The sequence below is a fragment of the Pectinophora gossypiella genome, chromosome 19 (assembly GCF_024362695.1).
Source record: "Pectinophora gossypiella chromosome 19, ilPecGoss1.1, whole genome shotgun sequence".
Classification (NCBI taxonomy): Eukaryota; Metazoa; Arthropoda; class Insecta; order Lepidoptera; family Gelechiidae; genus Pectinophora; species Pectinophora gossypiella.
This window is the reverse complement of record NC_065422.1, coordinates 13397333-13418945: the sequence shown is the minus strand read 5'-3', so window position 1 is coordinate 13418945 and position 21613 is coordinate 13397333. Positions and strand designations below refer to the sequence as shown.

Here is a 21613-nt window from a genome sequence, read left to right as displayed (position 1 = left end):
CAAAAACACAATAGCGTTGTTAAGATTTTTATTCGTTTAAACTTCTAATTTCATGGATATGCATCTTTTTTTTTTGGGTTGAAATGATGACCCTTTTTATTACACCAAGGTACAATTACAACTTCCATCCATGATTATTCCGATTAAAATAAAGAGTAACAATATACAGGGTGTTAGTGACATCGTAACGAAAACTTTGAGGGGTGATTGAGGCCATGATTCTGAGATGATATCAAGTGGAATTTTCCGTCGCAAAAGTATGGAATTGAAAATAATTTAAAAAAAAACACAAAAATTTTCAGGAATATTCAGACTGAAAATTCCACTTGATATCAACTCAGAATCATGGTCTGAACCATCCCCCTCAGTATTTGTTACGGTGTCACTAATACCCATACCTACTTGTATGGCTACCGTATGTACTTGTACGGGGTGTAAGTGACATCGTAACGAATACTGAGGGGGATGATTCAACTGATTATTCTGAGTTAATATCAAGTGGAATTTTTCATCGCAAAATTATAGAATTGAAAATAATTTAAAAAAAAAACATGAATTTTGCGACGAAAAATTCCACTTGATATTAACTCAGAATCATGGCCTAAATCATCCCCCTGAGTATTCGTTACGATGTCACTAACACCCTGTAGGTAGCAACATCATTCTATGCACAATGTGATCCCAAATATCAAGCATCAATTAGTTTTATTTATGCTTCTGCCATTACATTATATTTTTGAATAATTATGTACCCCAGTAATGAGAAAATAAGTAGGTAATTATACCGTTAAAAGTGAACAACGCCATTGTGTTTGGGGAACGTCGATTGGAATCTCCCTCATTACAAAAAAATACAGCATTCAAAAACCTTACATACCCAATTGTCAATTTTTTCCACGAAAACATTATCCTATATGGAAGTATCGGTTTCGGCCCTAAAATCTAGTTTCGGTCGGACACTACTACCTATGTTATCTCTTTGGGAAGCTCGGGAATAGTCGAGAGTTTTCAGTTTAGGGATAAATAATTAAAAACACACTCAGACACAACTTAGTTTTAATTTGAGAACTCCAATATTCCGTCTGTATCGTCTATAAAACGTTTCAAAGAGACAGCATTTTTATTTTCCATACTTATCGGTTTATGGTAACGGTAAGCGCCTCTGGACAGCTTCCAAGAAAGGCACGTGACTCGATCTTCATTATTCCCGACAGCTATGGAGCCCTGGTATCGGACGGGTGACACTACATTTATTATGTATCTACCTATTTTTATTGCACGTGGCTACGCCAATAATGTATTTATGGAGCAAGCTTTTTGCTTCGCAAGAATTTTGTTCTCCTATATTTTTGTTTAGTGAGATAACCTTATTATTTCAAAGACTTGTCCTAAATGTAATCACAAAACTAATCAATTTCTATCTTTTGTCCACAGGTAAGTTTTACTCGTCAATGATGGCCACCGGTATTCACAGTGAGTGAAGCGAAGTTTTCATTAGGTTTCCAATGTTTAGTTAACCCTTCACGACAATCCCGAAATACCAGGGCGACATAACTGGGTGGAGGTATTTAACACAGGCAGGTGTCACGATGGGATTGCGGTCGGGGGTTTCTAAGTGATGTGCGCTGTACCGGCGTCACAGGAATTCCGTTAAGCTGAACCTCTCTGATGTTCCTTTGAGCCTGTGAAGCAGTACTAACCCAGATAGGTCTCAAAGGATGAAATTTTCCATCTCTGTAAGAAAGTAAAGGCATTTTATTGAGTCAACAAGTTTGAAGACTGGCATAATGAATCAGTTTCCAATGAGTAACTTAAACTTCCTTAACTCAAACATTCCTACAAAGAGAACATAAATTGCCAAGGAAATAATTCGATCCTTAGATTGTGTGACCACGTCCTCGCGGTGGGCGGTCTTACCTACCTAGCTATTTGTGGCTTAGCGCCGGCTGAGCGATGCAGCTGTTTAGCAAACTGAACTCGACCGAGAAGAGCAAGTTGACTCCTGTTAACTTGTGCCGCCCTGGTACCTGGTTGTTTAATTTTAGGAGGGTGAAAGGCTAAGAATAAACACGTTGGTTTATAAATAGTTATATTTGTTATACAAGTATGGAAAGTTATAGTTAATTATACGCGAGTCCTTTTATGAACTAGCTTAATCTTCTAGAATTGAATTACGAGCGTAGCGACTAATTATAATTTAAAAGTACGAGACATAATATCAATTATACATTTTTTCACCTCTATCAGCTATAAGTTTAGTAAGTATTTTGGTAAACTAATCGCGACCTATTTCGATGTATAGAGACAATAGTTTTTCGAAGTCAACGACTCGCACAATTCAGTTTATGAAATGACAATAAATATCTTACAAAAACTTCATATCAGGCTGTACGGCTATATTCTCTTGCCTTCTCATAAAAATAAAAAGTTCTACAATGTTTTACGCGGGAAAAGCGCCATTTTCGCGTTAAAGAGGTGAAAAAGATCTAACCAATGTTACGGTTCTGTTATTTTAAAGACACATACAATAATCAACATGTCCAGTGATTCTCTTGATCACGTCCCGTCTACCCCAACCAATGCGTAAATGTTACCTATCACGTTCTTCTCACAGAAAGCGCGGTGAAGTGTGAATACTTAGTTCATCTAACGACGGATGTACTTGCAGTCTAATTAGCATAGCTTCAGCTTAAGTTATGTGTAGTGTTGTGAAGGTATGCGTGTTGCAATTGGTTGATAGCTTCAAATCCCACTAGTATCAAGATCTATATCATGTGGTTTTACATTAATTGCTATGTCTGTGTCATTGTGCTGGTGTTGTATCTAATCAAATATCTCTATTACGCGGACGTATACAACACTCAACCACACACATACACATACACACACACACGTACACACACAAAACAATTGTATAATTGTTTCTGTGTGTGGAGCCATGTTTATGAATATTTATTCCAAATAGAAATGGTGTTTATAATGTTTGTCTAAGTACCATGCATTGTATCATCATCAGCCGTATGACGCCCACTGCTGGGCATAGGCCTTGTATAGTAAAGTTATTATCCCGAATCCACACTATAATATTATAACGGCGAAAGTAACTCTGTCTGTTTGTCACCTTATCACGCTTAACCCAATGAACGGATTTGGATGAAATTTGGTATGGAAATAATTTGGGATAGAGAGAGGAATGTTAGATGGTTTTTATCTCGGAAATCCCCCTAGTTAAAAGTTGCGGGTGGAAAACTAGTAATATCATAAATGTGACTTTTCTTTGTTTGTTTCGCTATCACACTTTACAAAACCGATCATCATGAAATCACCCATACAAGTTGTCAGGGGTACAAAATGGAGATACAAGACGATTTTGTATTTCTTATATAATTATTTTGTTTTATGTTTTTTTTTGTTTAGGTTTTTGTTTTTGTTATATGTTTTTAAAATTAAACACGCAAACGAGAAATCGAAGTCAAGTTAGGGGCTTTATTGTTCTGTAGCTATTTCTTCCAGGCGACCAGGGGCGGCATTAACATTTTATCTTTAAAACCTTGCAAAGAAGTCTGTTTTGAACCTGGGAGCTTAGACTGAATAATCTACATACTAAGCAGTGGTTGCCTACGTTATCGGTAATCATGAATACTTAAGAAACATTAGCATATCCAATCCGACGACCTATGTTTTAGGTTGAAAGTGACTATACATACAATTTACGCTACAAAAATTTCATACAAAAATCGAACAAGATCGTCTTCGAGTATTTCGTCGTAAAGTGTCGTATGTTTTAATATAATTTAACTAAGATATGACCTCCGTGGTCCAGTAGTTGAGCGTTGGACTCACGATCCGGAGGTCCCAGGTTCGAATCCCGGTGGCGACAAAAATCAATTTATGATCCCTAGTTTAGTTTGGACATTACAGGCTGATCACCGATTGTCCGAAAGCAAGACGATCGGTGCTTCGGAAGGCACGTTAAGCCGTTGGTCCTGGTTACTACTTCCTGATGTAAATACGTAGTTGTTACATGAGTCATGTCAGGGGCCTTTGGCGGCTCAATAGTGACTCTGACACCAGGGTCGATGAGGTTGGTAATCCACCTCACAACTCACACGATAGAAGAAGAAAACTGAGATAAATATGGAAATATGGCGCGCGAATAAGAATGAAACCAGACACAGCGTTGTTGCACCTCTATTTTGCGACGCCATTTTTAAAACAGGTTTACTGGATTCGTATTTATCGTTAAAAATAAAAAAAAAACCCCTTTGGGAGGTGGATAGGTAAGTAACGGTGCGGCGCAGCGTAGGCGTAATAATAGGTCTTGTGGGCACGGATTCTTAAAAACATGAGACTAGGGGTGGTATTAATAAACCAATCTCAGCTGAGACTGCCCTCAAGGTCATGCTCAAGTCCCTGTTTTTATATGAGAACTGTCACGTGATCTTGAGAGCAGTCTCAAAGCTGAGATAAGTTTATTAATACCACTCTAATACGCGTGAGTTTTGAGCGCTACGCAATACAGAACGAGTTCGGCAGTGATACATTTATTATTTCTTTTTATACGTCTTTTTTTCCTTTTTATTGTTAAATGCTTAGATTAATTGTTATTGTTTTTACATTGTAATCGCTTTTTTATTAGTGACATTTTCCTTTGTCTTTACCACGATTATTTTGTCTTGTGTCGAAAACTGTATTTAAGTGTTAACGACGGCCTCCTTGGTCGTCTTTAAGTTTTTTTTTTATATTTACTTGTCATTTTCAGTATGTTCCATTGTTTTTTTTAAATGTCTGTCAGTTTTTTGTTCAATATAAAAATCAGCACGTGATGTTTTTGCTTTCTCAATAATCATTTCTTATGTATGTGACTTATTTGTTTTGCTTTTGACGCGAATGGCTTTAACTTGATGATAAATTGAATGATACAATTTGCTTATCTTCAAATGTTAACTAAAAAACTAAACATTAGAAAACCAATAGTCTTCTAACAAAACTTCTACTCAGGTACCAAGGCCGCATAAATACCAGGAGCTTTTATACAGGTTATCTAATGGTTGCAGTGTTGATAAAGCGGGTTGCAGACCGAGAGCTAAGCTAAGTAAGTTTAGCTTAGCTCGCAAAGCTGTAGTAGTGAGCGCTTGCGAATTGGCTGGCGTGAAACATCGAGCTTCGATTTCCTATGGGCTTGCAAACATTGTCGCCTGGGCTGCGCTAGCCACCCTTTAATGGAGTTTCCAACTAGACGATGGTTTGGTCTGCTAGATAGCACTTGTGGACATAAAATGGCGTATATCTCGTTAATCCTATCGCATTGGGAATTATAAAATAAACACTTTATTGCACACATACATAATTTATACTAAGTACATTGTATAATGCAAGATACATTATATATGATCCAAACTCATTAAGACAAAGCAGGGAAGCGGACCCACGTTCCACGAACTGAGTTATTGAGGTTTTACAATAGTCTGTTAAATCACGGGATTTCACAGTGACGCATTGTCAACTTGCTGCCAACTTTTAACTTACTGCAGTTTAGCGGTCAACGAGAAAAATGTCCACTTAAAAACTTTGGTGCAATCGATCGATTGAAACTGCTGAGTTAGTGAACTGTCTTAGGTTTGATTGACTTTAGATGTTCTTTTTTGCATGGAATGGAATCACTTTGTGATCCCTAATTTGGTTAACGCATTGCAGGCTGGTCACCCGATTGTAAGATTCATATCTCGGGCCTATGGAGTCCCGGACTTTTGGAAGGCTTGCGTGGGCCCGAAGCCAACACGAAGAGGTCCCTTAAGACAATTTAATCTAAATGTGGTGTGACACCAACCAGCGATTATCTCTGTATGCACTATGGGATTGCACTCAAAGACAATCCCCGGTTCGTATAGGACTATTGCAGATTATGGGAACAAAGGGAACTGGGCTATTGGGTTGGGGATTAGTGGACCGGAACACTGGGGCTATGGGGGACTATGGTGCCTGTTCGACCAATGTTAATAACAAAGATACCGTAAATACTTCTTTACCGAAACAAATAAGTATCGTAACTAAAAAAACAGTCCTGTTTATGTGTGTGTTTTTTTATGTGGAGTTCTTCATTTAAATAAGTATTTTAAAACGTCCTTTTTTTGTTTCTATATTCAAATGAGTTTGCTTTTGACACCACTCTCCCTCCTAAAGAGGTTATGAAAGTGTCAAATATGTAACGAGCTTACACAGATATTATGTGACTACAGGCCTAGGTGTTTCATAAAGGTCACAATTGTTAATTACAAAGACCATTCGATCTATATTGTGGAGTGTGTAATTAGACCTGACGATGAAATCGGCCATTGACCGCATGACAGAAGGTAGACGAAAAACCGAAAAACTTAGACTTTGAATCGTCCATTTTTACATAGGTACATATACCTATTTTTGCCGAACGTCTTATCCGCATAAAAGTACTGCAGCTGAAAAGTAGCAAAATATTGGATGGACATATTGAATACAATTTCAGTAATTTGGCTGTCTAATATTGAACCCCAGGCAATCACATTTATATTTTCTAAATAGTCATTAATATATACATAATTTACATTATCTTTAAAGCTTTTCCCAACTTGAAATACGAGAAGGTAAAATCATGCAGTGTATCCAGTAGATAAATAACTTTTATTATGGGTACGACATGTGCTGTCAAAGGCATTTTTTTAATAACGTAGAATCCACATACAGGCTCAAACAAAAGGACGCGAAAGAGAATGGTACCATGTTGCCGATACACGATGTTTTTTTCTGTTCGGTGTTTACAAAATGTCAATCAAACGACGCGCAAAAGCGTTACAGAATTGCAAACTTTTGTGCTGGCGGCGGTTCCCAACAATCCCGGAATTCTATCAAAGGCTAGTAAGCTACTATGACACGTGTCCCCCACTGGCTGAATGGCTGAAAGGCCGGAACAGAAAAGCAAAAAAGAATCGCAAATATACCCTATGCAGGACTATGTAAAACTACTGTTCCAATCTTTCCTTTGGCAAAATCAAATTTGGTCGTCAAAGGCTTTTTAACTAGTCGAAAATCCTGCAAAATGGAAAGCGGAGCTGTCATGTGCAACGGAGCTCGCCCACCATTAACCCCTCGTTATAAACGACATCTCTGGTCGTTCTGAGCGCCTGGTAATACAATGGCCGAGAGACTCTATTTTCCGTCTGTGACTACCGGAAACGGTAGTGGCCTTATTGATGGCCGGAAGTCGTGCTGCTCCCGACCGGATGCACTGCCATTGTACCTGCGGCTGCCTTGTGCTCCGGCTCAGAGATAAATGTGGGTAGATAAATAGTGCTAAGATCTCGTGTTTTCCTAGTTCCTTCTGTTGGTAAGCCCGAGATTATTGCAGGATTACTTTCCAAGATGGGTTTTATTTATTTTACACTTGTACTTCCACGCAGACAGCTCAGGGCCGTAACATGTGTCTTACTCTTAGGGCTTATCTGTCAAAATAGAAACTGAGTTACACGATTAGGCCTCAAGTTGAAAATATAGTCCGCGCCATGAAAGAAGTCTAGTCAAGTTGTCAATTAGTTCTTTTAAAATCCGTAGACTAGGTATACTTTAAACCCGGTATTATCTGAAGTCTTCGTTTTGTAATAAGTCAGACTGAATTTCAAAACAGTTCCATAAGACTAAGATTTTACTTTTGTTGTTGACTAAGCGTCCTGACAAATAGGTTGAAGGCTTGTAGCTATGTTCATTACAATTGGGTCGTGTACTAAGTTAAAGATAAAGACAGATCTAAAACTAAAGAATAACATTTTCTTTCCTCTATTTGACTTATTTACGAATTTTAATCAAGAAAAACGTAATAATAAGTCCGACATTTTATCACGTTTTTCTATGACGTCACAGTGTGCTTTTTCATACAAATTCCATAGTAATATCGTGTTTTGACCTTTAGTAAAATTGCGGCCAAGTAGTTTTTTTTGTTTTGTTTTTTTAATTATTTATAACTTCATAAATTACACATACTTAGATTGTTTTACAAACATCGCTAAACCTAAACAGGTTTGTCTCGATGCCTTCTTCTTCAGCATACGCCACGCTTTTGTTAATGCCATCTGTGGCAAATCTACAATAAGTCACGTCAAAAAAACGACGTTTAGTAAAAAGTAACTGATTTGACTAGTTGGAAACCAGCCTATTACGAAAGATACATATGGTTAAATCCAATAACTCTCAAACTCATAATCTTCTTTACGAAATGGCGTTAATTTAAATGAACTTTTAGTTCGAATGCTATTTCTTACCTACGGCAACACAATTTATCGGCTGCATTTCGATTGTCGCTGGGGCGAAGTGCAATAGCTTTCAGCGAGTCCAAATTGCATTCAAGATGTCAATGGATAAATGGCTGGCTCCGAATTCAGATCGTAAAATAAACGGGAACAATGCTCCTGTTGCAGAGGTATTGTTTAACTTTAGGGATGGACCGAATGGCTTCGCCTATACCACTATTTACATTGAGGTGAAGACTGGGAGCGGATGAAAACCAGAGATCGCGTTCGGCTGGTTGTCTTCCCTGGCATGTCATATAAGTTAGCTCGGTGAAGTGTGGGTGGAGTACAGATCACGAAACAAGACCCGCGAATTTCAATGGAACTAAATGACATGTCTTTGGCGGCGAGGGTGTGCTGCCGCCATAGGATGTTTTCGAGGTACCAAACAGCGCATAGTTGGTAGTGTGACTAGGGATCGACGATCCACTAGTGTCATGTTGGAAGTTGCTCATTTTATGCGTCACGCTATGTAAACTTCGATAGCGCGTTTCAGGACTGCACTATTGAACGGTGGCGCCATCTGTTGCATGTGGGCGGAACCACTTGGGTCCGTCACAAGGCATAATATTTACGATCCAGATATCGTGATGCCAGAGCCGCGGCTATTCTTTCGGGGCGCGGATTCTACTGAGTTCGTTTTGCTATGGATGTACCTAAGTATAGTCGTGAACTGACGAACTTTAGTTTGTTTTCTAATTATGTATTTGGAATAATTATAATTCAATTCAATTAAATAACAGAAATCTAGTAAGAAACAGAGTGCATACGTCGCCAACAACTGCTCTGCAGTTTGGCGTTATTTCATAAAACAACCTTTGTGTAATTGCGTAACTTTTTCAGAGAAAAATCGAACCGCAAACCTTATTTTCCAAACTAATTAGATAGGATAGTGAAGCAAACGGTATCGGGTACCAGGCGAACACCAATAAGAAGAGTCATTGCGGTCTGCCGGCGACACGATGCAATATTGATGCGGCGTGGCGTGGGTCGGCGCCCGTGGCGGGCTAACAGACTGGCGGCGGCAGCGGAACTGGCATTAGCGTGGTTAGATACCTATCTCCGGTCTACAAGGCGACCTATATCTAGCTCTTTGAGGGCCTCAATAAATTGTTGTTGTTCTGGTGAAAAAATTATATATCAGCGTTATAAAATACGGAACAAGATTCGTTTGACCTTTCAAGAATTTTCGTGTTCAACTTTATGTACATTAACTTCTTATATACACATAACCTCAGTAAATATGCTTAGTAATATATATTTACAGTGATATTTATAACTGTTAAGATGTTCAAACTATTCGATAGCTTCTAGGATGGCTTATGTCATGAAAAGTGAAATATCATAAACATAAAAACAAAAAAAAGATAGAAGAAATTCATCCATCCACAGGCTAACCGCGCCAAAAAAGCTCTTTATCCATCATATTAAATTCAAAATGTAATGTAAATGTTAACGGCCTCCGTGGTCCAGTGGTTTGAGCGTTGAGTTCACGATCCGGAGGTCCCGGGTTCAAACCTGGTGGGGACATATCACAAAAATCACTTTGTGATCCCCAGTTTGGTTAGGACATTACGGGCTTATCACCTGATTGTTCGAAAGTAAGATGATCCCTGTTATGAAAGGCACGTTAAGCCGTTGGTCCCGGTTACTATTTACTGATGTTAGTAAGTACCTAGTCGTTACATGAGCCATGTCAGAGGCCTTTGGCGGCTCAATAATAACCCTGACACCAGAGTTGATGGGGTTGGTAATCTACCTCACAACCCACACGATAGAAGAACGTGATTATGGTCTAACAGAAAGCTCGTTGAGGTGTGGGTACTTACTTAGTTCATTTTGCGATGGATGTATCTCTGACTACTCCAATTGGGATATAGTCGTGAGCCTATGTAACTACGATACGTGGTCCGTTTATCGATTTGCAGAGAAAAGAGGCAGATATTTTATTCATCATCATCACCAGCCCATTAACGTCCCCAGTGCTGGGGCACGGGCCTTCCCTATGGATGGATAGGGAGATCGGGTCTTAAACCACCACGCGGGCCCAGTGCGGATTGGTGGTTATTAACGACTGCTAATGCAGCCGGGACCAACGACTTAACGTGCCTTCCGAAGCACGGAGGAGCTCGAGATGAAAACTTTTTTTTTTTTTTCTGTGGTCACCCATCCTATGACCGGCCTTTGCGAAAGTCGCTTAACTTCAACAATCGCAGACCGAACGCGTTAACCGCTGCGCCACCGAGCTCCTCAATATACTTTATTCAGCCCATGCCAATTGTTGAGCTTATGTGCCACGACCGTATTTCCGATCGAATGGTCTCTAAAGAATAAAACTGTATCGGTTGGTTTTAAAAATAAAACCCCAGCTTGTTTTTCCACGTTCGAGTGCGCAAATTGAACAGAAAAGTGTATTAAAAAAGCAGCTGTTTTAGAGTTTTCATATTTCATTCCTTGCGGAATTTCCTAGCTGAACATACCGACGTGGGATTTAGTTTTAATCTCCATTTCTAGAAATATCATCTAAAGAACGACGCTAGTGGAAACAAAATCCATTATCTTAATGAGTTTGTGTCTTTCGCGTTCCCTTTAGCGTAATATGTATTTTCTTGAAGCAAATATTTTGAGAACCCGGAAACAGTTTCAGCGGTTGCAAAATAAAATTGTGGCGTAATTTGTAGTCGTCGGAGGGTTTCCCAGTGACTTTAAATACCTCTTTCAAGTAAGGATGCATTTAAGTGGCCACTGAGGAACGTCTCGTTGAACGTTGTAAGAGGATCAGGAAGCCGGCCGCGGTCGCTACCGTTAAATAAGACCTCCTCTGCGATGCTAATTACTTAGTATTAATATTTTTCATCTTCCTTCGTGGCATTTTTTATTCACAGCATTTTGCAGTGGCTCGTTAAAAATGTCCATTTAAAATTCGACTTTAGCTTCTGAGAAATTCAGTTACACCAGTTTTAATAAAATAAAATATGCAGAGGATTTTATTCGAAGTTTAAACTGATGCTTATATCAAACGAGTCACATAAATTATCCGTATTGTCGTTATTTTTCTCTAATCCTTTTAGCAGCCCTGTGCTCCTAGTAGCCGCATTACAAGTTTTCTATCTGTTGTACGATAAACTGCAAAAGTCCAAACAGTTTCTTGCGAAGTAATAAATTAACTGCTTGCACTTAAGACCTCCTGGTTACCAAAACACCTACAAAAAACATACTGTTTACAAATAAATCGCTGGGCTCAGTAACTTAACTATTGGTCTTTGATTGTACAGTCACAATTTACGAAGCGAAACAAATACGTTGTCTACACGGTCCATATCACGCTGCATTTTGCCGGCCCTGAAATGGATTTTGTGCGCAGTAGGTAGGTATGGAGTTATGGAGTTCATCAGTCCCGTTTCGAGCTTTAATCAGGAATCCAAAATACTCTAGTGATTCCGTACTTGGATTCTGTGAAATGGTGATATACGAGTTGCAGTGACATCGGTATTGACCGTCGCGGGCAATTTAGCCCCGCAACGTTTATAGGCGTTTTGCTAATACATGAGTCGGCAAATACTCGGTCGTGTCATCGCCATACATTTTGCTCTCATCGCTGCTGCGGCTCTGTGCTCCTGGTAAAGGATTTCTGTGAACGTGGGTGGGCGGTGGACCGTAAATGGAATAAAATGAAAGGACCCATTTCTATTGTTACTACGAACAATGCACGTTGGTTGTTTGACATTGTTATTTGATTTCAAATCACATTACGTAAAACCATGTTTGTTTGGGTTTTTGTATGTGCATTGTTTTACAGTTTTAATTCCGACTAACCTTTTGCATGCGGTTTATCTCTTTATAAGTTCATTACTACCTTCATCAACATTTGCATTTATGCTTCTACAAGTTTAATATAAATAATATCTTCATCCCCAAAGTAAAGATGAGTCCATAAATAAAATTGATGGAACGAATTTGTTAATTGCCGACAAACAAGACGCGCCGTTTTATTTCGTTTAATTTTCATTTAAGACAAAATTATTCTCATCTTAAACTCTTCTCGCTCGTGTTTTGCCTTAAAAATAATAAACTTCTCTGTTTTGTCTACACTGTTTATTACCCTTTTCATTAGCATTCGTATGAATAATGCAAGTGGCGCCCTTTTTTTTGACAAGCTTAAATATGTATAAGTATTTCTGTCTCTGTCGTTGGCCCCGCCTTTTTCGCCCTTTGTAAAAACTCAACTTTCGAGGCAGGAGTGCAGTAACATTATCCCTACCAATTTATCGATCTCCTTTACTTTCATGCAGCCCTGGTACATGCTAAGAAATGTCATCGTAACTCTTTTGTTCTACTTTTGTAGAAACTTGCGTCTATAGTTTCTTAGATATTCATTTTGTCGTCTTTAGCTTCTTATTTTTTTTTTCTTTAAGCTTTGCTTTCTTACTACTACACACACTATCTTACGGTCCTGAATCCCTTGTAACACGTCGATAAGTTTCTTAATAAAGTTTTCTCACGGGGCTTTGTTGAGTCTCACGCGATTTTTTCTGCGCTTGCAACGGGTGTGTGGGTTCTCACGCTAGCTAGCCTTTTCTTTTATAAGGCTTGGAGTTTATGCTGCCCTAGTATTTGCCAAGACATTTCGATTTAACTCTTTTGTTTTCTGCTGCACCTCCGATCAAACTACTAATTCAGCCATTCGGTTTTTTATTTGTTGTGCAAAGACATCCCTTAAATTGAAATGTTTCAATTCCTTTAAACGTTTTACACTACCTCTCTGTTTCTGTGTCCCTGGTGTAAATTTGTGTTAAGTATCTTATTATCTTCCCACGGTTTCACAGTCCCTTTTTTACGTAGTTAGATTGAGTTTAATAATATAAATTCTGTGGAGTTCCTCATATCCTGGTAAATATGCAAAGGGAAGCAATAAAATTCTCCGAGACTGGCTTTGAATTGAAAGGCTTCGGAATTTTGCTCAACGTTACTTTTATAGCTATACTTTCTTATTTATTGGATCGTATGCAATACGTAATAAAGCATCCTCATGTGATTTGTTCAGGTTAAACTTTTTACCCCAATCTGTACTGAATATAAAATGTACCTAATATGTAGTAAGAAATCTTATGCTTCATTACCCAATCTCACTAATTCAGTCGGACAATGACGAAGAGTGTTCCCTAAGTACCCATTATCTGACAGAAATTCCATACATTATTAACACTAGCGAAGGAGACGGCCAAACTAAACAGTGCGTCTCACTCACTCACACGTCTCTGTCCTTGTCAAGTTGATCCTACCGTGTAATCGTTAGCAGGCTTTGCGCTCCACCGTCCCTTGTGTTCTGAAGCTCTGGTACCTTTGGGCTCTGGTTTGGGCCCCTAATTACACCTTTACACCTGCTTTCAAGTCTGACCAAATTAAATTATCGTTGAATCCTTGCTCTCTCACGATAAGTTTATGCAATTATCAGTTAAAATGGTATAAACACAACGGTTGTTTATTATTCCTTGATAATCATATTTGTTTAGTTATAATGTGTCAATTTATACAGTAATTGTAGTTTCAGTGTTTACAAGCAATTAATTAACGTTGTGTTTAAATATGGCACGAGTACGGGAAGTGTATAATGTACCGTGTAATGATTGTCATCCGCCAGGAGACCAGTAAATCGCGCTACCATGCAGATACAAGGAGACAGCATGGGCAAATGAAGCGTACACGAACGCAGGTTCATTAACTGGCAAACAAGAGATCTCCCCCGCCCCATTCGATGTCAAATAATTATAGGAGCATTTGCCCGAGGTTCTTGCCAAAAGTTAGCTTCCCTATTACTTGCGCTAATGATTCTCCCAATCTGGTTAAATGAAGATTCCTCGTTAACACTGGAAATGCAATTATTGTTTCTTAAGATAACTTTGAAGAAATTATATCCCAATTTGAGTTCCACGACTCGATGCGATTTACGAGGTAGACGTATCCATTGCCATAAGCCATTGATTTTGTGAATTCATGAACCGTGAAAGCTGCCGATTTTGTCAATTAAATCCGACTCTTTGGTTCTTCGAGTTGGTTCAAAATGGAATGGAAAATTGATAAAGTAATGAAGTAAGTAGGTAATCTCACACATTCGGGTTCAACTGGGGTTTTTTGACGTTCAAAAAGCGCTAACTATGTAAGCCAATTTTGAAGAATATATCGCACATCTAGTTCTTTAAGATCATAAATGTATTTTTTTAAATTTTACAGTAGAGCGCTTTAACAATTTTTGTTTTGCCATATCTACGTTAATTACTAAGTTAAATCAACTTCTGATTTTTTGACATTTATGACTTTTAAGAACTAGATGTGCGAAATGTTTTTGAATTTTTTGAACTCTTGATTCGCAAAAACCTTTGCTTTCAAGAACTTATAAGATTGAACAGCCTACCTTACAGTTATGGCTATTGTAATATCTATTCCCAGGGGCGCATAGTGGCGCGGAAGTGGCTAAATTGCCGCAAATTGCAACGGAGTGGCCCGCCGCCGCCGGGTGATTCTCTCGATTTAACGTTATTGTCACTACGCCCCGCCCGCCATTGACTCTAACACGCTATGCCGCCCTGGTACACACAGTTTGTTCTGGGTTTGCTTTTGATTCTACTAAAAGGACCTCTTCATCTTCTTCTTTTTAGAGGTTATTTTTCATAAACGGGGAGCGATGGTTCGGACCCCCAGTAGCGGACTGATGAGTTAAATTTGTTCTAAGTGCAATTTTCACTAACACCGTTGATTCGACAATTATGACGACACGGTCATCACGTTGGTCTAACAGAAAGCTTGGTGAGGTGTGCGTACTTATTGTGATGGATGGTACTACCCCAATTGGGATAGTCGATTTTTCATAAAAGTATGCTGATTGATTGAGAAAGTTGCGCCAATTTTCGTCGGTGATATCACAAAGTCTGAAGAAGGAAGTTTTACCAGTATGTTCTTCGCGTCATAATATACGGAGCCGAGACCTGGACACTAATAGTGGCGCTAATTCGCAAATTAAAAGTCGCTCAGGGTGCTATGAAACGAGATATGCTTGGACTTTCTCTCATAGATAGAATCTGAAATGAAGTGATTCGATAGAGAACCAAGGTTTCAAACCGACACAGCTCTGAAAGTCAGCAATTTGAACTGGCAGTGAGTTGGCCACATTTTTCGCAGAATCGACAACCGCTGGTGCACGCGTGTTCTGGAGCGGAGACCGCGTCTAGGGAAACGCAGTGTGAGTCGACCCTTGGCAAGGTGGCGGGAAAGCGCCTGTATCCGTAAGGCTGAGGATAGGGCTATGCGGCACGCCTTGGGAGAGGTCTATGTCCAGCAGTGGACTGCAATGGACTGATGATGATGATTATGATTGATTAGTTTTCTCTGCTTAAGCGGTAAAAAGACCTAGCTATATGGAAAATTACAGAAATTCTGTTATAGGTGATACGCAAGATATACTTACAACTTGGAAGAAGCCAGTTTTGGTAAACGACTGTTTTATAAATATGTTTTATAAATACAGGTTGTGAACCGTACCGAATACTGAGGGATGATTTAGCTCATGATTCTTCCATTTTCCACTTGATATCAACTCAGAATCATGGTCTGAATACTCTGAATCATCCCTCAAAGTTTTTTTACAATGTCACTAACGCCTTATATGCCTAAAGTACATTGACCTTTGACTGGGTTTTCTCATTTTTCTAAGTTTCTTGTTTCATCTGGGTAATTGACTGATCGTGCAACGTTGGCAGATGCTCCGTTTCAATTAACTCTGCGAAAACTTTCCACTTCTCATAGCCATATGTTTTCATTCCATTACACATTGGAGCGTTCAAATTAAAGGAACTTGTAATATCATCTTTAATGAAAAGTATATATATATATATATATTCTGTGAATGACTTTTGATACTAGAGAAAACATGAAACAGTAGGACTAAGGCCCTGTGCTGGGAGGTTTTCTGGCCACGTCTTTCCCTCAGCGTTACAGATTCCGATGTGGTAGTAGTTTCACAGCTAGTTACATAATATGTAATTTAATTTTTTGACGTTCGAAAAGCGCTTTGTAAACCAATTTTGAAAAAATAATATTTTTTAAAAATTTTTAGATAACGGCCTCTGTGGTCCAGTGGTTGAGCGTTGGACTCACGATCCGGAGGCCCCGGGTTAGAATCCCGGTGGGGACATATCACAAAAATCACAAAGCAAATCAAAAAAGTACAAGTACTTTAACTTACAAAAATCTTTTTGCACACATGGGAAATACGAAATTACAAATTAAAAGAGAAACAGAAAGAGTACAATAGGCAGGCTTATTTTTATCATTTAGGTAATCATTAATGTTACGAGTATAATAAGCTTTTTTACATAAAGTAAGCTTCACGTGAGCTTTAAATTTATTTTCTGAGAAATTTAAAAATATTATCTGGTATTTTATTGTAAAAACGTATACATTACCCCAAAAAAGATGAATTTAATTTACATACTTAATTTAGAATTTTGAATAGCAATTTTATTCTTATTCCTTGTATTGTAAGTATGCCTTGCACAGTTTCTCGGAAGGAGAGATACATTTTTACGTACTTACATAATGTTTTCATAAATATATTGACTTGCGACCGTCAGTATATTTATTTCTTTAAACAGCTCCCTTAAAGAGTCCCGACGACGCAGATTATAAATAGCGCGAACTGCTCTTTTTTGAATGATGACACATATATCCAATACGTTCAGTACATTATGTATAAACACATATATCTTGGCTGACTTTGCTAACTGACGCATCTGTAATTTTTTGCTAAAGTGATTTGTGTCTTATTGACAAATGTAATAGGTGCAAATCAGTTTCGCAAAAAAATACATATGCCAATTTAAAAGCTCTTATGTGTCGCCGTCACCAAATTTCTTTTATGTCAAGATCGAATAGTATTTTGCTCCTACAACATTCAGTACAAACTCTTATCTACGTAAATATCAATTATCTTTTAATATTTATTAACACACAGTTATACAAAAAAAAAAATCAGTCGGAAGTTTTTTTAATTTCTGTAAAATTTATCCGATTGCACATAACAGATTTTAAGTTCGCAACAACAGCGAAGACATAATACATAAAAAGGAGAAACTAATTCAATAGTTAGGCTTCAAAGAAAAGTGCTTTTCTCTGTTTTTGGAAGATTACGGGGAATGTAGGTGTTTTGGTCAATTTTCCATAAGAAAATATTCCCGAGACCGGTACCGTCATTATTGATAACATCGAAATATCTGTCAAGGTGTCAGCCTTTCTTTGTTTAATAATATAATACGCCCCTGCCCTGCCCACTTGTCTATATGCCGTGATTAGGGTCAAACGTACATGACAAATCCATCCAAACCGTTTTCAATACCAGGAATTTATAAATATGGAATACCTATCATTAAACTCGTCGAATAGACCAATTAGAATCGTCATTTTGTATAATGACGATTTAAAAAACGAATGATGTTTTTAATTTAATTGCTTTTATTTTTTTGAAATTCGAATCCGAATTTCTTGAAATTGGTAACTTATTGACGTAAGATTTAACATCTTAAATGATTTCTTATTTATTAGGTAAATGTACAGTTATTATATACCTAGAGGTAAAATTTTGTAAGTTCGTTAGTTTGTTTGTAAGAAGTTATCCATGGAACTACTGAACCGATTTTGAATTCATTCACAAGTAGGAAGCAAGCTTCATTATTCCTTAGTAATATAGGCTATATTTGATTGTGATTAATAATAAGTCAAGACGGGTGCATTCGCGGGTGTAAACCTAGTAAAAACAATGTATTGTCGGCTTATTGGAACTATTTAAATAAACTTTATATATATGGTGAATGGACTCAATTTATCTTAAGCCAACGTGACATTCACAATATGTCGTGTAATTATGCGTTGTCGGGACTCTTTAAGGGAGCTGTTTAAAGAAATAAATATACTGACGGTCGCAAGTCAATATATTTATGAAAACATTATGTATGTGCGTCAAAATGTATTTCTCCTTCCGAGAAACTGTGAAAGGCATACTTACAATACAAGGAATAAAAATAAAATTGTTGTTCAAAATTCTAGATTAAGTAAATTAAATTCATCTTTTTTGGGGTTATGTATACGTTTTTACAATAAAATACCAGATAATATTTTAAATTTGTCAGAAAATAAATTTAAAGCTCACGTGAAGCTTACTTTATGTAAAAAAGCTTATTATAAGATTAATTATTACCTAAATGATAAACATGTCTGGTATTGAATGTGTTCCTCTAGTTATTAAATAACTTGTAATGTACCCTCATTGATTTAAAAGATGTGTTGCTGTTGCAGTTTCTTGTCATTTCTTCTCCTCAGCCATAACACCTTGAGAAATGACGTAAATTCAAAATGTTACATTGACCTTCAACAAGTTTATCCATGATAATTACGTTGAATAAATGATTCTGATTCTGATTCTGATTATGGAATGTATGAAAAATCCTGAAATCCGTCATTGGAATCCTTTCAATTTGGTCGTTTTACACGAAGAGCGGTAAATTCGCGCCCCATCCCTCAAAGGCTTTAGAAAGAGTTTCTTTCATACTGTCGACGTTGGTGATTGCCGACCGGCGCTTGCGCGGAAGTGAGCTTCCATATCCGAATAGTTGAGTCTAGATTGCTAAAAGGAATCCAGATGGATTCAGAAGAATTCAGAAATCCAGATGAATTTCTAGATATCTTTGAGATCTCTAATGTTTACAGTGCGATGGTGTGTTGGATCATGTTTGATTTACTTCACGCAGGAATTGAGAAAAGGATGGATATTGTTTTGACGTTACATCCTCAAAATCTTAGACTTGATATTTATTTATCTGAAGACCCTCTGCTCATTGCTAGGGCAATAACGTAATACTTCGCCCCATTGCCTTCTCCCTGCCTATTCACTCTTCCCCAAAAATAGAGTGAATACCTAGACATTTACTTGCCGTGGAAGCCTTGGTCGCTCAGTTGGTCGCAGGTTCGAATCCGGCACAGACCTAAACCAATGACTGTCGAGTTTGTGTTCGAATTCATGTTTGGATCATAAATGATTATCACGTGCTCAGCGGTGAAGGAAAACATCGTGAGAAAACCCATATTCCAAAGAAATGCATTTTCGGAGGTATGTGACCTGTATTGGGCTGGTTTTCCCTTCGCGGGTTGTAAGGTCAGACAGGCAGTCGCTTCTGTAAAAGCCCAGACCTGTCAAATCTTCAGGTTAAGTAAGCGAATTTCCTGAAGACTACACAATCAATATGCGGATATCATAACACAACAACAAATATAACAGTAGGTATGCAAATTTAGTACCAGTAAAGCAGCAGGGTGTAAGAGCCCTCCCTCCCCATCCCATATAATTCAAGGAATAGTCAACTTCCATGTTGTTTAAGATCCAATAACATTTAGACAACCTCCGATTCAAAGCTGACGCCTTGGTAATTGAGGCCCGACGGAATTAATGCTCCATAGTCCATAGACCGAAATTTGATTAGAATTTAATAATACGACTTGTATTCATGTATGAGATTTGAATGAAGTCAATTGGACCATAGTTTGGTGTAAAATTGTTTTTGACCAATAGTACTCGTAATGAAAAGGGGAGAGACGATTGATCCCTGTTAAACATGGATTTAGAGTTAGTATTTCAAAAAAGCTCTATTTCGACACATACACGGCCTCCGTGATCCAGTAGTTGAGCGTTGGGCTCACGATCCGGAGGTTCCGGGTTCGAATCTCGGTGGGGACATATCACAAATATCACTTAGGACATTACAGGCTGATCACCTGATTGTCCAAAAGTAAGATGACCCGTGCTTCGGAAGGCACGTTAAGCCGTTGGACCCGGTTACTACTCGCTGATGTAAGTAAGTAGTCGTTACATGAGCCATGTCAGGGGCCTTTGGCGGGTCAATAATAACTCTGACACCAGGGTTGATGAGGTTGGTAGAAGAAGAAAATTATTACATACATACGTATACATAAATTTACCTTAATGGGGTGGCGCTGGGCAAACCCACAAGTAATCGAAGAGAACTTGCAGCTATACGTAGTGCCAAGATAGGTAAGATGAATTTAATGGTGACTTTTCTCATATTTCATACCATAGCATCAAGCCTGTAAACCCGAAGGGATAGGCAGACGCGCCCTTGCAATTTTCATAGTTTTTTTGTTGTAATTTAACTTTCTGTTGCTTTTTATTGCGAATCTGCGTCTTTGGTGGACAAAAAGAGCCATTTATCAACGGGGTATAAAAGTCAGTTTTTAGCTAACCTGTATTGGGCTGGTTTTCCCTTCGCAGGTTGGAAGGTCAGACAGGCAGTCGCTTCTGTAAAAAACCGGACCTGTCAAATCTGCAGGTTAGGTAAGCGGACCCTGTGAGAAACGGGATATGGAGATGATGGCATAAAAGGCAGTTTTTCCTAATAGCAGGCGACAGAAAATCACTATCTAATAGACATTTCAATTACCACTTTAGTAGTAAGATAAGAGAAATACTAGTAAAAGAGTTTGAGGCTATTTAAAGAACGATAAAGGGAATCCATAAAACTTAGTATAATGCAAAAGCGATCCGTTCCCAGTGGGTCGTTAGTGGGCAGTGCGGAATAAAAAGCGTATTGCACTATAATGGAAAACATTAAACGCTCAGCTACAATTAAGTGGCTCCTCCTAATTACAGAAACGTGACCTGTTTCGAGGTTCTATCAGCCTGGTACTTTACTTATCTTATATTTCGTCTTTTAAATTAAGACACGGAACGTAAAGAGGAACGAATGAATTTTTATGTTCGTTAAAACATACAATACATAAACATAACATAGCAACATGCTTGTATCCCCGAAGGGGTAGGCAGAAGTGTGTACAAGATGTTACATATATATGTGACATCGTAACGAAAACTTTGAGGGACGGCAACAGAAAACTCCACTTGATAGTAACTCAGAATCATGGTCTGAATCATCCCCCTCAGTATTCGTTACGATGTCACTAACACCCTGTCTGTATACATAGACTGTACACTCGGTCCCCGCCAGGTATGTTTAGACCCAAGAACCTAATAAATAAAAAAAATAAATTAAAAAAAAATAAAAAATACATTTATTTCAAGCAACATAAGGCTCATATACAATACTTTTGACACAATACAGTAAAAATAAAAACAAAAGAAAAACAAAATGAAATGACAATTAAATGATATACGTAATATACAAAGAAAATAAACTAAAATAAAATTAAAATGAAATACACTAACATAATATCTAACCAAT

The 21613-nt window shown here is 38.0% G+C and overlaps 1 protein-coding gene across 1 annotated transcript in view; it reads left to right on the top strand.

Moving 5' to 3' along the window:
- LOC126375406 (neurobeachin) overlaps positions 1-21613 on the top strand; it is a gene marked incomplete at its 3' end in the record, with an annotated part of 592334 nt that overhangs the window by 158266 nt on the left and 412455 nt on the right. The window lies entirely within an intron of this gene.